Genomic DNA, 15327 nt, shown 5'->3' on the forward strand with positions numbered 1-15327 from the left:
ATTTAAATTAATCATTTGATACAATGCACTTATTGGGTACATACATGTTTTTACATTGTACTTATATTTTAAAAACACCTGCATGTAATTACATCTGTAATTAATTTCTGTAATTACTGTTGACCCATCCCTTAACCCTTACCCCTACCCTTAAACCTACCCTTACCACCAAAGCTTTCCCTAACCTTACCCGTATCCACCTCAATAGCTGAAAATGTGTTTTGCAATTCAATATGAACCTAATAAGTACTTATTTTTTGATGTAAGAACATAGTAGTTAAGGCCACTTAATATAAAGTGGGACCATAATATTAATATACATCATCTGTGCACGAGGTAGGGCCTTAAAAACATCAGCCAATTCAGATTGGCCAGATTGGCCCTCTGGCTTGTCAATCACTGCCATGACGTTCCTTCTACCTTTTCCGCACGTTTGACTTGCGCCTGGCCCTGAGGTGAAGTCGGATGTGCGTCTGAAAAGTCTCCCGTTTGTTGTGGTCGTAAAGAGACAGTTCTATATAAACACAGTGTTTTACTTAATATTATATTATATATATTGTAACGGTCTAAACGTTAACGTTTTTGTATTGTATTTTTTCTTTCTATTGAATTAAGAGGTATCTGGGTCAAGGATAATTCCACAATAGCTACCAGATATAAGCCCTAGTCATGTGTGAGCAAGTCAGGTCGTTTGGTAGATGGAAACCGCATGAATGGTTGAACTGACGCTACCTACATCTACTCATGTTAATGTCCTGTTTTGAGAACTCTTTGAGAGTTTACGCTCAATGTGAGTATTGGCCAACTATGACTTGCTGTATTTGTAAAAAAACTGATGTGAACTATTTTGCTTTCTTTTGTAGAAAGGAGTCTTTGTTTCTTCCACCTCATGTTTCGATTCATTGCTGTCACGATTATACTCATGCACGTCTTCAGGGTAGCACGAGTGGCAAGGGAATGGGGAAAGACCACGCGGCAGCGAGGCTACAGCGCGTGGCCTAAACAACTCAGCGTTCAGCTCATCGGGTCGCCAAACGTGAGTAAATGCAATTACATACAGGCTATATACAGTATAGATAGATAGATAGATAGATAGATAGATAGATAGAATGCAAATCAATCGGTAGTTATTGATTTTATTAATAGAATAAACAGACACAAAACTTTACATTCCTTCGCATTTGTGCTCACAATACAAGTTATAGGCAGTGCTCAGATTATCCTAAGCTACAATAGAGAGGGATTAGAGGAAGTGAAAGGATAGGAATAAGAAGGTTTTTTTTTTGTTTGTTTGTTGTTGTTTTTTTAAGATGAGGTTAAGTGCTCACGTAAGAGATGGGTTTTCAGCTGTCTTTTGAATATTGCCAATGATTCCGCATTCCGGATGGAGGCAGGAAGATCGTTCCACCAGCAAGGAACAGTGAATGAGAATGTTCTGGAAAGTGATTTCGTGCCTCTCTGTGATGGTACCACAAGCATTCGCTCCTTTAATGAGCGCAGGTTTCTGGTAGGAGTGTAGACTCGTAAGAGTGAGTGGAAGTAGGTGGCTGCTGAGCCTGTGGTAGATCTGTAAGCAAGCGTCAACGACTTGAATTTGATGCGAGCAGCAAGTGGTAGCCAGTGAAGAGAGATGAAGAGAGGCGTGACGTGGGCTCTTTTGGGCTCGTTGAAGACGAGACGTGCTGCTGCATTCTGAATCATTTGTAGAGGCTTGATTGTGCATGATGGCAGTCCAGCCAGAAGTGCATTGCAGTAATCAAGCCTAGAAATGACCAGGGCCTGGACGAGAAGTTGTGTTGCATGTTCTGTTAGAAAGGGCCTGATTTTCCTGATGTTGTATAGTGCAAATCTGCATGACTGAGCTGTCTTTGCAATGTGGTCTTTGAAGGTCAGTTGATCATCAAGGATTACTCCAAGATTTCTGGCCGAATTTGATGGGGTAATTGAGGATGTTCCAAGCTGGATGCTGAAATCGTGATTTAGAGTCGGATTGGCAGGGAAGACGAGAAGCTCAGTCTTAGCCAGGTTGAGCTGTAGATGATGTTCTTTCATCCATGCCGAGATGTCCGCCAGACAGCTTGAGATTCGAGCAGCTACTGTGGGATCGTCTGGTTGGATTGAAAGGAAGAGTTGTGTGTCATCAGCATAGCAATGGTAGGAGAAACCATGTGCCTGAATGATGGGACCAAGTGATGTAGTGTAAATGGAGAAGAGGAGGGGTCCAAGAACTGAACCCTGAGGAACACCCGTGGTCAGTTGGTGAGCTTTGGATACCTCCCCTCTCCAGGCAACCCTGAAAGACCTTCCTGTGAGATAGGATTCAAACCAGAGAATTGGAGTACCTGTGATGCCCAGTGATGAGAGGGTGGACAGAAGGATCTGATGATTCACCATGTCAAAGGCAGCAGATAGATCGAGCAGAATGAGAACTGATGATTTGGAATCAGCCTTTGCAATCCGCAGGGATTCAGTGACCGACAGCAGTGCAGTCTCAGTCGAGTGGCCACTCTTGAAACCAGATTGATTGACATCCAATTGGTTTCTCTGTGAGAGGAAAGATGACACCTGGTTGAAAACAGCTCATTCAAGTGTTTTTCCTATGAATGGTAGGAGAGAAACAGGTCTGTAGCTGTCTACAAGAGACGTGTTTAATGTGGGTTTCTTAAGCAGTGGGGTTACCCGAGCCTGCTTGAATGTGTTAGGGAAAGTGCCAGTGTGGAGAGATGTGTTGATGATGTGTGTCAGTGCTGGTAAAAGTGTGGGAGCGATGGCTTGTAGAAGGTGTGTGGGGATGGGATCTAGAGGGCAGGTGGTGGGATGGCTGGAGAGGAGAAGTTTGGATACTTCTGTCTCAGTGAGGGGGAGAATGAAGAGAGGAGGTGTGTGGCTGTGTGTGTGGTTGGTCTGAGTTCTTGCATGTGTGGAGCAGAGAACTGACTGCTGATGGTAGATGTTTTGATGGTAGATGTTTTGATGGTAGATGTAGCAAAATTATCAGCAGTAAGGGATGAGGTGGGTGGTGGTGGAGGGGGGCAGAGGAGAGAGTTTAATGTTTTGAAAAGTGTGCGTGTGTTTGAAGCGCTGTTGATTTTATTGTGGAAATAGGAGGATTTAGCAGCATGAATTTCAGCAGAAAAGGATGAGAGTAGAGACTGATAGCTACTTAGGTCAAATTGGTCTTTTGATTTGTGCCACTTCCTCTCTGCAGCCCTGAGTTTTGTCCGATGTTCACGAAGAACATCAGATAACCAGGGATTAGAGAGAGTGGCACGTGCAGGCCTGGATGACAGAGGACAGATGCTATCTAGAGAAGAAGTTAATGTGGAACATAAAGTGTCTGTTGCTGTATTCACATCCAGAGATGAGAATTGTGAGGGTGAGGGAAGGGAGGATGATACAGTAGAGGAAAGATCAGAAGAAGAAAGAGAGCGCAGGTTTCGTCTGAAGGTAACTGGTAGCGGGGTTGGTGGTGAACAAATGGGGAGTTGAAGATTAAAAGTAATGAAAAAAATATCAGAAACGTGCAGAGGTTTTACCAAAATGTTGTCAGTGATGCAGTTGCGTGTGTAAATGAGGTCAAGTTGGTTGCCAGATTTGTGTGTACTTGTGGTGATGAGCCGATTAAGATCGAATGAGGCTAGAAGAGAGTGGAAGTCTGAAGCATAAGGCTTCTCTAGATGAATTTTGAAATCGCCAAAAACTACAAGTGGGCTACCATCCTCTGGGAATGAGGACAGCAGCATGTGCAGTTCCTGTACAAAGGTACCCAGTTGGCTTGGGGGGCCATAAATAACTGCGATATGAATTTTGACAGGAATTGAGATTGTAATAGCATGAAACTCAAATGAATTGTAGTTGCAAAGAGAGGAATGAGTCGAGTATTTCCAATTGTCAGAAATGAGAAGACCTGTGCCCCCACCCCTCCCAGACTGGCGAGGGGTATGAGAGAAAGTGTAGTTGTTAGAGAGAGTAGCAGGGGTTGCTGAGTCCTCTGGACGAATCCAGGTCTCAGTCAAGCCCAAGATATTAAGAGAAGAATTAGTAGCAAAGGCTGGAATGAAGTCAGCTTTGTTAACTGCTGTAGTACAGACCCATCTTGTCTCATATCATGATTTTCCCCAATATTCAAAATCTATTGTCATCATTTGAAAACTGTCAGAAAAGCAAACTGTATCTTCCGCACAAGATGGTGCGCTGCAAGGAGAAGCGAAACTGACTACTGGCACGTGGGAATATGAACTGACATGCTGAAGAGGAAAAACCAGAATGGCCTAATTTTTCATAGCCTAAGCTATAACTAATAATAATAATAATAATAATAATAATAAATAATTAATAATTTAATTTCTATGACTAATTAATTTCCTCATCCCTCCTTAATTTGAAATAGAAATCGGCTTACGTGTCTGTAATTTCAGTAAAATAAGGCAATTTATTAGTTGTGGGAACAAATGATTAATTCGTGGCCATGATCTATCTTACCCTGAGAAAATATAGGGCGAGACGGTAATGATTTGGGGAAAAGAATCAAGAGGATACATATTCAGAGGAATACCACACAATTAATGGACAGGCCTAAGTGTCTGTAACTGTGACCCATTAACATAGTCTGTTATTTTGTACAACGTGATATACATGTGCTAATACTATCAAAAAAACGCAAAGGTTTATAAAACACAGTCTGTTACGTCTAATTAAGTAACTGACGTGCGTATATTTGTTTGGTGAAGTGGTTTTAATTCTCAGTACTGATTGATTTTCTGTTGACAGGGACTGTTTTGAACTTTTACTGAGTCACTTGTATTAAAAAAAAATATATATTTCGACGGTACTGAAAACCCTTCATAAACAAATATCATTAGCCATCATCTGCAATGGAAGAGAGAGCACCTATCGCTGATTATTCAGATGAAGCTTTCGTGCAGCGTAGAGACCCTGTAACGCAGTGGTCTCAAACTGCCGGCCCGTGGGCCATTTACGGCCCCCCCTCACCCTCTACGTGGCCCGCAACTGATCTCAAAAATAAAACATAATCTGGCCCGCTAAATTATTATTATTCTCTAGTAGCTACCTGTCTGATATGCAAATAAAATGTCACCGTTCTAAGGGGCATTCATATATCGCGTCACATAAGCGGCCGTGCCGCATTCTCCTTCTTTCCAATGCGCTTTTGCTCCAGTGGCGTCTGTGGTTGCTATGCAACCATGAGCCGTGCTCTCAACCGCGTCGTTTCTATTATGAGCGCGCTTGCAACGCTGCATTCAAACGAGGCGTCAGCGTCAACGCTTGACGGAGGGCGTGTCTGAAGCTTGTGTGAGCACAAACGCTGCAGGTGTCTGTCAAGAAAAAGAGGAGTGTACAAATGTATTCAGGGATTGTATTTGTTCAATACAGTGTTGTTCAGTGCAAGATTTTAATGTTTAAGCTAACATAAAGTAAGGGAAAATACTTCAATGCAATAACGGCACGGCTTAGCTGCACGGCCTATGGCGACAGAGCACGCAAACTTTCCTGCTGAAAGGGGTGGGGTAATGTGCTATATAAGCGAGCGTTTCGCCATAGGCCATCAGTCCTTTCTCCTTCAGCGACGACTCTACTTCTCTTCGCTGATCCTCGCCGAAGCTTGCTCGCTGGGAAAGAAGCTTCACAGAGCACTTTCCAGCGGTTTTCACCGCTTCGAGCCCGGCCCTCGCCATTTAAGGGTCTCCAAATCGCCGTTTTCATGGCGCCCGGCATTTTTAAATGCCACACCACTGTGCTACGTGCAGAGCCCCTCTGCACGAAGGAGACAGGCACAGCGAGTGCATTGGATGCCTGGGCAAGTCCCACGCGGATGACGCACTTGCCGGCGGCTCATGCCCGCACTCTGAGTGCATGAGTCTGGTGTCTCTGCGCTCGCGGACTGCCTTCTTCAGGGAGAACGACCCTGCCGTTCGTGCCCTCCCGTCAGCGGATCGGACGAAGAGCTTCTCTTCGACTCTATGTCAATGGCGGCCTCTAAACCCGAAGTGTGGGTTGGCTAGTCAGACCCCTACCTTCCCTGGAGCCCATCGACCACGGCACGGGCATGGACACCGAGCTCTTCCGTGTCCTGTCCAAGGCCGTGGAGGATTTGGACCTCGACTGGGCCCCACCAGAGAAGCCATCGCGGAGTGGACGAGTGGTTTCTCCCAGGCCGTCGCCAGGCCCCTCGCCAGCGCTCCACCCCGTTCTTCCCAGAAGTTCATGAGGAGCCTGCACACTACCCACCGCTCAGCCCTCACCACTGTGGATGGCTCGGAGGAAAAGGGCTATGAGCACCTACCGTCCCTGGACAAAGCAGTGGCTGCTCATCTCTGCCCTCCCGCGGCTGTGGGATGGAAAACCAAGAGAGCCCTCCCGTCCAAACCCTGCAGGACCACCTTCACCCTGGCAGGAAGAGCCTATGCCTCTGCGGGCCAAGCCGCTTCAGCACTTCATTCTATGGCCATCTTACAAGTGTTTCAGGCCAAACTCCTCCGCTCCCTGGACGAGTCCGGCATTGACGCTCATCCTAGCCAGCTCGCGTACAGAACTAGAGCACCACAGATTCGTGCTTCTCAGCCACCTACAGTGCCTGGGTCTCAGGGTCAACCCAGCCAAGAGCTCACTGCTTCCCACTCAATGTATCTCGTTCCAGGACGCAGTCTTCGACTCTGTCCGTATGACGGCAGTAGTCTCGCCAGAACGCGCTCTGGCCATTCAGCAGCTCGTGGCTTCTGTCAAGAACAAAGCCTACCTCCCTCTGAAGCTGTTCCAGAGGTTGCTAGGGCTCATGGCTTCCACCTCCCCAGTTCTCCAGCTTGGCCTGCTTCGCATGCGGCCTCTGCAGTATTGGTTGAAAGTTCGGGTCCCTCCCTACGCTCGGCGTCATGGTCGCCTGCGTCTCAAGGTCAATCAGGCCTGTCTGGCAGCCCTGAAACCCTGGATGAACCCCACTTGGTACACTTTTGGAGTACCCCTACAGGCGGTGTCACAAAGAATGGTACTTTCGACAGACGCGTCCAACTCGGGTTGGGGCGCTCTGTGCGAGGGCAGTCCGGTCTTAGGCTCGTGGACACACGAGGAAAGCCACCTACACATCAACTGCCTTGAAATGCTGGCAGTGACACGAGCCCTCCATGCCTTCCAGGCTTATCTGACGGATCGCCACATCTTAGTCCAGTCGGACATTATGACAGTGGTCTCCTATATAAATTGCCAGGGGGCGGGGTGCTGCACTGTGGCGACCTGTAGAAGCAGTAGAAGCAGCAACGTGACGGTAGCAATACTATTTGTCCCTTGTTTGTTTGTTTTCGAGTTGTATTTAAAGTATCTAAAAGTTCCAAAGCTTCTTTACTCTGAAGCTGTCTTTACTCATTGTGTACATTGAACCATCATGATGATATATCGCATGTTTATCAACTATTTGATTGTTTGGCTACTCCTTGGATATTCTGTGAGAGGACAACGTGGGAATGGGAAGGGAGATTGGCTCCACTATAGTCGTGATTTTCTCATGGAGTGCTGTGCTTCTAACTTCGGCGCGCTGGATAGTCAAATCCATGACTGGCCTTTGGAAATTTTAAGGACTGATCTCTCTCGGGTTGGCACAGAGGAGACTGGCAGACAGAAGGTGAGGAAACAGGGGAAAAAGGGCGGACTGCGTCAGAGATTGCGTAAACAACGATTGAATCGCATTCCATTGCCTTCTATAATTCTTGCTAATGCCCAGTCCCTCCGAAACAAATTGGACGAATTGCAAGCAAACGTTCGGTTTCTCTCGGACTATAGAAATGCTTGTGTTATTGCATTGACTGAGACTTGGCTCAAAGAACACAATCTAGGCTCTGATATGGAAATAGATGGGTTTGGTGTCCCGCGGCGGTTGGACAGGGATGCCGCAGTGACTGGAAAATCCCTGGGTGGCAGTGTATGTATCTATGTTAACCAACGCTGGTGCAAGTCTGTGATTGTGAGGGAATCTGTGTGCAGTCCTGACATTGAACTCTTGTCGGTCTCACTTCACCCATTCTACTTACCACGGGAGTTTCCACAAATATTTATCTCTGTTGTATATATTCATCCAAGGGCTAATGTGGAAAATGCATCTGATATTTTATGTAAAACGGTGCATCGGTTGCAGAGCATCTCTCCAGATGCACCTAATATCGTGATGGGGGATTTTAACCATTGTAAAATGGAGAAATCACTTAACCATTTTGATCAATATGTGGACTCCCCCACTAGATGTGGGAAATGTTTGGATCTTTGTTACGGGTCTATTAAAGGGACATATAAGTCATCATTGAGAGCTCCCTTGGGCCTGTCTGACCATCATGTTGTCTATCTGGCCCCCGTTTATAAATCTGTCCTCAAAAGGGAAAAGACTGAGATAAGAGTTGTACCTGTGTGGTCTGAGGACTCAATTCAAGAGCTGAGGGGGTGCTTTGACTGTACTGACTGGGATTTGTTTAAACAAGTGTGTACTGATTTAGATGACCTCACAGAAACTGTATCAAACTATATTGTTTTTTGTAAAGACTTGGTAATTCAAAAGAAAAGGTGTATAGTATTTCCAAATACCAGGCCTTGGATCACTACACAGGTTAGGAATGCAGTTATGGTAAGGAATAGTTATTTTAAACATGGTGATAGTATTAGATATAGAGAGGCCCATAAACTAGTGAAAAAAGAAGTAAAATTAGCAAAATAGCAGTATAAGGATAAGATAGAAACTATGTTTACTAATGGGAAATCTCACGTAACCTGGGATGGAGTGAAGTCTATTATTGGAACTAAACAGAGGATGAAAGGCATTATTTTACAAGGGAAACCCGACTTTGAACTAGCAGAGAATTTTAACTCTTTTTACACACGTTTTGATACTCATGATTTTACCGCTGAAGTATTTGATTATCTTGGAAATCTAGAGAGTGTAGATAATGATAAATTTCAAATTTGTGAAGCTGACATACGTAGATGTTTTAGCCAGGTTGAGGTTAAGAAGAGTCCGGGTCCTGATCTTATTGGTGGCAGAATGTTGAGGACTTGTGCTGAGCAGCTTTCGCCTTTCTGAGATTTATTCATTTATTTTTAATAAATCCTTGAAACTTTCAAAAGTCCCTTGTCTCTGGAAAAATTCTAAAGTAGTGCCAATTGCGAAAAAAAGAAATCCTCTTTCTCTTAATGATTTTAGGCCTATTGCACTTACTTCCATGGTAATGAAATCTTTTGAAAAAGTAGTAAGGGGGAAAATTTTAGCTCTAACCCAGTCAGTCCTTGATCCAATGCAGTTTGCTTATAAATCAGGTAGATGATGCCACTTGTACCCTATTAAATATGATTTTAAAACATTTGAAAGGCACTAATAATTATGTACGCCTGCTCTTTGTTGATTTTTCCTCTGCTTTTAATTGTGTTCAGCCTCATATTCTGGCTAAAAAACTTATTGAACATTTTCATGTAGACTCAGCCGTTGTGCGTTGGCTGGTGGATTTTTTAACCAACAGAGTTCAAAGAGTGCGTGCTAATGGTGTGTTGTCTAATGCAGTGTCATCATCCACTGGCACACCTCAAGGTTGTGTTTTATCCCCTCTTTTGTTTTCTTTGTACACTGACGACTGTCTGAGTGTTTTCGAAGGAAGACACATTATTAAATTCACAGATGACTCTGTAATTGTGTCTCTTCTCAATGAGTCAGACGGGAATCAAAGTCCAGTGGTTGATCATTTTATTCAATGGTTTGAGGATTCTTTTTTAAATATTAATGCTTCCAAAACCAAAGAGATGTCTATTGATTTTCGTAAGAAGAACTCTGTACCTGTGCTACCTGTTGTCATTAAGGGCCACCAGGTAGACGTGGTTAAACAGTATAAATATTTAGGAACTATAATTGATGACAAACTAAAATTTGAAGCAAATACTGATAGAATCAGAGGCAAAGCTCTTCAGCGTATGTATTTTTTGAGGAAACTTAGAACGTCTCGGTTACGGTTCTCGGAAGGGTCTGTGTCGAGGCAGAATCGAGACATGAAAGTACGCGTCCTTCAGGTCTATAGCTGCAAACCAATCCTGGGGACGGTCCAGGATTGGCCGTAGCCCACCGCCCTTTTTCGGTACAATGAAGTAGGGGCTGTAGAACCCCGACTTCATATCGGCTGGAGGGACCGGCTTGATTGTATCCTTCACCAGGAGGACAGCAATCTCCACCCGGAGAACAGGTGCACTGTCCACCGACACCTGAGTGAAGTGGACAGCCCTGAAGACCGGGGGACGCCGGGGGAACTGAATCGCATAGCCGAGTCTGATAGTACGAATGAGCCAACTGGACAGGCTGGGGAGCGCTATCCACGCTTCCAGACACTGAGCCAGCGGGACCAAAGGCACCACAGACGCACCGGGGGTGGGGCAGCAAGGCAGAGAGGGACCCGACTCGGACGGCTTGGGAGCGGCCCGGAGTGGGGTCGGACTCTGCGAGGCAGCAGTGTGCATGGGAGACGGCGCACGGGACGCAGTCTGCGCCATCACACTGCCACCTGCTGGCGAATGGAGAGGGAGCTGCCAGCGGCGAGGCGGGGCCTGGCACACTGGCAGACACACCTAGTTGTGACCTGGAGTTTGAGGAAACTGCTCTTTTTGTGGGAAAGTGGGTACCGCTGGACTCCGGAGAGCCAGCGGCGGTAAATGGACAGCCGCCACAAAATCCCCCCGGCCCTCCTCCGGGGGTGGGAGAGCAGATGGAATACTCTCCCAAAGGGAAGGAACCTTCTGCTCCAGGTCGCCCGTCTCAGGGCCGAGTTTTCCCCGACCGCTTGCCACCTGGGTTGGCAGAGACGGGCTGGGCACCACGTCCGCGACCGGCACCCTGCTGTTTGGCTGGTGTAGGCTGCTGCTTTGCCGACTTAGCAGGGGCGGAGGAAGATGCAGGCGGGCGCCCTCGGCGACGAGCGGGCTGAGGCTGAGCCACGGGCGGCTGGGTGGAGGCAGCAGCGGACCGCCGTGGCATGACATGTCTGATAGCCTCAGCCTGCTTCTGTGCAGCGGAGAACTGTTGGGCACAGCTCTCCACCGCGTCGCCGAAAAGGCCGACCGGAGACACGGGGGAATCCAGGAACCGATGTTTGTCGGTCTCCCTCATGTCTGCCAAGGTCAGCCAGAGGTGACGTTGCTGGACTACCAGAGTAGACATCGCCTGGCCAACAGAACGCGCTGTCACCTTCGTTGCCCGGAGGGCAAGGTCAGTGGCAGCGCGCAGCTCCCCAAGCAGCTGTTGGTCAGGACCTTCCTGGGGCATCTGCGACAGCGCTTTTGCCTGATAGACCTGCAAAAGGGCCATCGCGTGCAGGGCAGAGGCAGCCTGCCCACAGGCACTGTAAGCTTTCTCAGTCAGACCGGCTGAGAATTCACAGGCCTGGGACGGGAGACGCGGCTCACCACGCCAGCCAGCGGCCGTTGGACACAACTGCATCGCAACAGACCGCTCGACTGGCGGGATCCTCGCGTATCCCCTGGCTTCCCCGCCGTCCAGGGAGGTGAAGGCGGACGAGGGACCAGGCCCTGTATGAGCCCCATACGGAGCTTGCCAAGACCTGGTCACCTCATCGTGTACTTCCGGGAAGAAAGGCATTGGGGCGGGACGCTGGATTTGACCAGTGCTCCCCCCCCCAAGTACCAATCGTCCAACCGAGATGGGCCGGGACAGGGTGGAGGGTTCCACTCAAGCCCGACGCACAAGGCGGCCCGGGAGAGCACAGCCGTGAGCTCGGGATCCGACTCGGGCAACGCTACCGTCCCGGGCGGCAGCGCGTCCGAATCTTCCTCCCCCGAGGACTCAGGCTCACCTTCCGATGCAGCGATCGACATCCGATCCGCCGCCGGCACACCAAAGGTAACGGCTGGACAGTCTGTAGAGGGCCCAGCGGAAACCAACGGTGGCACGATGGGTTGCGGTGCTGATGAGGCGGCAGGGGCCCGAGGAGCGTTTCCGCTCGGCGGGGGAGCCCTAACCGTTATCCTCAGGTCGCCCTCCCCATACAGCGCCGTACCGTCATTCCGGTTCCCGGGGCCGGAAAAAACGGTCGTACGCGGCATAGGAGAGGGGACTCCCGCTTCCTGAGACTTCAGGAAGGAGAGCCTCGACCTCAGCACCGCGATGGTCATGTTTCCGCAATGGGAACATGAACCATCCACAAAAGCTGCTTCAGCGTGCTGAACGCCCAAACACGAGATGCAGCGATTGTGCCCATCAGCAGGGACCAGGGAACGACCGCACCCAGTAACGCACAGACGAAATGACATACTGTCAGGGTTCGTCTGTAAAGCTCTTTTAGAAGGGGAAGTCAACTCACTCGTGCTGAAGCACCACTCCCTGACACACCGAGGAACCGGCCCAAATCGCTACACACACACACTCTTTGTGTTGCTGTGAAAAAAGCAGTTTTAGAGCTTATAGCTCAGCTCCTCGGACACTTGCGACCTCGCTGAACGTGCCCTCTTCACCAGCACTGAAAGCTCGCTGTAAATCCTCTTCTGAGGCAATGTTTTAGAATAAAACAAACGAAGAGAGGAGTCTTCTGAACAGGACACCAGTGAATGGCTTCGAAGCGAAAGACAGAGTGCGATTGCATCTGCTTCCTATTTATATACACCTGTCGGGGGGCGGTGCTCATTATGCAAATATCGCACGCCAATTCCATTGGCTTGTTTTAGTTTACACGAAGATGATAGGGCTCTCTAAGCGATATCCCGATTCGTCGGTCACTACTGACGTACGTCGAACGTGACCGACTGAAAGGGAACTTTTAATATGGATGTTTCTTTTATGAAAATGTTTTACTCTTGTTTCATTGAATCTATTTTAAGTTTCTCAGTTATTTGCTGAGATTAAAACTTTAATCTCAAAATAAACAAACAGCAAAACAGAAGTAATGCCGGCAGACCCTCGCGGACGTCCTCCGGCCACACAAACATAATAAAACATAAAATAAAGTCCAGGCCTGGTCCTCTCTCATCCTTCACTGTAGTCGCTCCTCCTTTTATGCTCCCGGAGCTCCTCCGTGAGGGACTCAAGGCCAGTGCGCCTCCTAGGCGAAGCTCATTAACACTCGCGCCATTCCCTCACGGCTCTTGCCCGCCCTGGTCGCCACATACCCCCATCGCCCCTCGCAGGCCGGGGGGTACTCCAGAGACTGCGCTCTACTCCCCCCCGGGGCCTGTCTCGGCGGCCGCAGCACCTGGGGGTAAGGATAGACGAGACGAGAGAAAGGAGATGGAAGCAAGCGGAGTGACAGGACAAGAGAGGGGAGAGAGGAAAAAGAAAGAGGAAAAAAAAAATTCTGGGTCCGGTTCCCAGACACACTGCTGCTCGGTCCTCAGCCTGCCGAGAGGCTTTTCCTCGCGGTGCCACATGCGATGGCACTGGACGCTTGGTGGACGACCCGATCCTCGACCGCCTCCTGGCTGAGGGCAGCCGGCAGCGAGTCCCCCGTTCCCTGCTCCTCCCCTTCATGGCGGACGGCAGCATGCTCCGGCTCCCGGCGAACGACGGCGACTCCTCCGCTCCCTCTTGGATGGCAGCCCCCCCACCTCGTCCCAGGAGCACGGCATCCGGGTCTCCGTCCCACCTGGTCGCCACAGTGTGTTATCCAATGTGTATTGTGCTACTGTATGTACATGTGTGTTATCCAATGTGTATTGTGTTGCTGTATGGACATGTATGTATACTGCTGTCTATAAAAAGAATTGCCTTTAAGGACAATAAAGAGAAAGACAAGACAATTTCGTCCAGCCGCTTATGTGCTCTGGTAAAGTGCCTTCTGGAATGGGCAACCCAAGGGTTCAGTCGCTCAAAGTGACTCCTATACCCGGGAAGAACAATCTGGGAGCAGATATGCTGTCTCGGAACAATGTCCCCTCAGACGGGTGGATGCTCCACCCCCAGACGGTTCTCACTATATGGGAGTTTTTCAGGAGAGCAGAGGTGGACCTCTTCGCCTCAGAAGACAACTCTCATTGCCCAACTTATTATTCGAAGGAGGACGACGCATTGGCCCACACCTGGCCCCTTCTTTATCGCCCTGATCCCTCAGGTTATCAGGCGAATCAAAGAGGACGGGCACAGAGTTCTGTTGGTGGCCCCACTCTGGAGGAGCCAGATTTGCAGATTCGGAGCTGTTCCGGCTTTCCCTGAAAGCCCCATGGCCAATCCCCCTGAGACGGGACCTCCTCTCTCAGGCGAACAGAACAATCTGGCACCCGCAGCAGGATCTTTGGGCTCTACATCTGTGGATCCTCGACTGGAGCCGTCTGACCTCCCGAGGAACGTGCTAGATACCATTTCCCAGGTGAGAGCTCCGTCCACAAGACGCCTCTACGCCCAGAAGTGGTCGGTCTTTGTTAGCTGGTGTTCCACATGCAACATAGACCCGGAGGAATGCGATGTATCTTCCATACTATCCTTCCTCCAGGAGCGTTTGGAATTGGGGCGGGCCCCCTCCACGCTTAAAGTCTACGTAGCAGCCATTGCAGCGTTTCACTTGCCCATCGCTGGACAATCAGTGGAGCGGAACGATCTGGTCATTAAGTTTTTGAGAAGCTCCAGGCAATTGCATCCTCCTCGACCCCTCACCGTTCCCCCCTGGGACCTTTCCTTGGTCCTCAGAGCTCTTAAAGGTCCTCCTTTTGAGCCACTGCGTCTAGCGGGCATCAGGCCCTTAACGCTCAAAACCGCCTTGCTACTTGCATTAGCGTCGGTTAAGCGTGTTGGCGATTTGCAGGCACTCTCTGTGAGCCCTGCATGCCTTGAGTTTGGGCCAAACGACTCTATGGTCGTTCTGAAACCAAGGGTTGGCTACGTCCCCAAGGTGCTCTCAACGCCGTTCAGAGCACAAGTCATTTCACTCTCTGCGCTTCCTCGTTCATCGGACGAGCTAGAGCTGTAATCATTATGCCACGTCAGGGCTTTACGCGTCTACATCAAGCGATCGCAGCCTTTCCGGCAGTCTGATCAGCTATTCGTTTGTTTTGGTGGCCGCACCAAAGGGTCTCCGGTCTCAAAACAGCGTCTTTCATGATGGATTGTTGACGCTATAGCTCTCTCTTATTCCTCTGTGGGCACAACTTTCCCCATCGGAGTTAGAGCCCATTCCACTAGAGGCATGGCTTCTTCGTGGGCCTGGTCCAGTGGAGTCTCAATCAAAGACATCTGTGAGGCGGCTAGCTGGTCTTTGCCGTCCACTTTTGTCAGATTCTACCAGTTGGACGTTCTGACCTTACAAGCTCGGGTCCTTTCAGTGTAAATCCGCGGCCCTTAGGTGTTCCGCTTTTTGC

The sequence above is a fragment of the Chanodichthys erythropterus genome, chromosome 2 (assembly GCF_024489055.1).
Source record: "Chanodichthys erythropterus isolate Z2021 chromosome 2, ASM2448905v1, whole genome shotgun sequence".
In the NCBI taxonomy this organism is placed as follows: Eukaryota; Metazoa; Chordata; class Actinopteri; order Cypriniformes; family Xenocyprididae; genus Chanodichthys; species Chanodichthys erythropterus.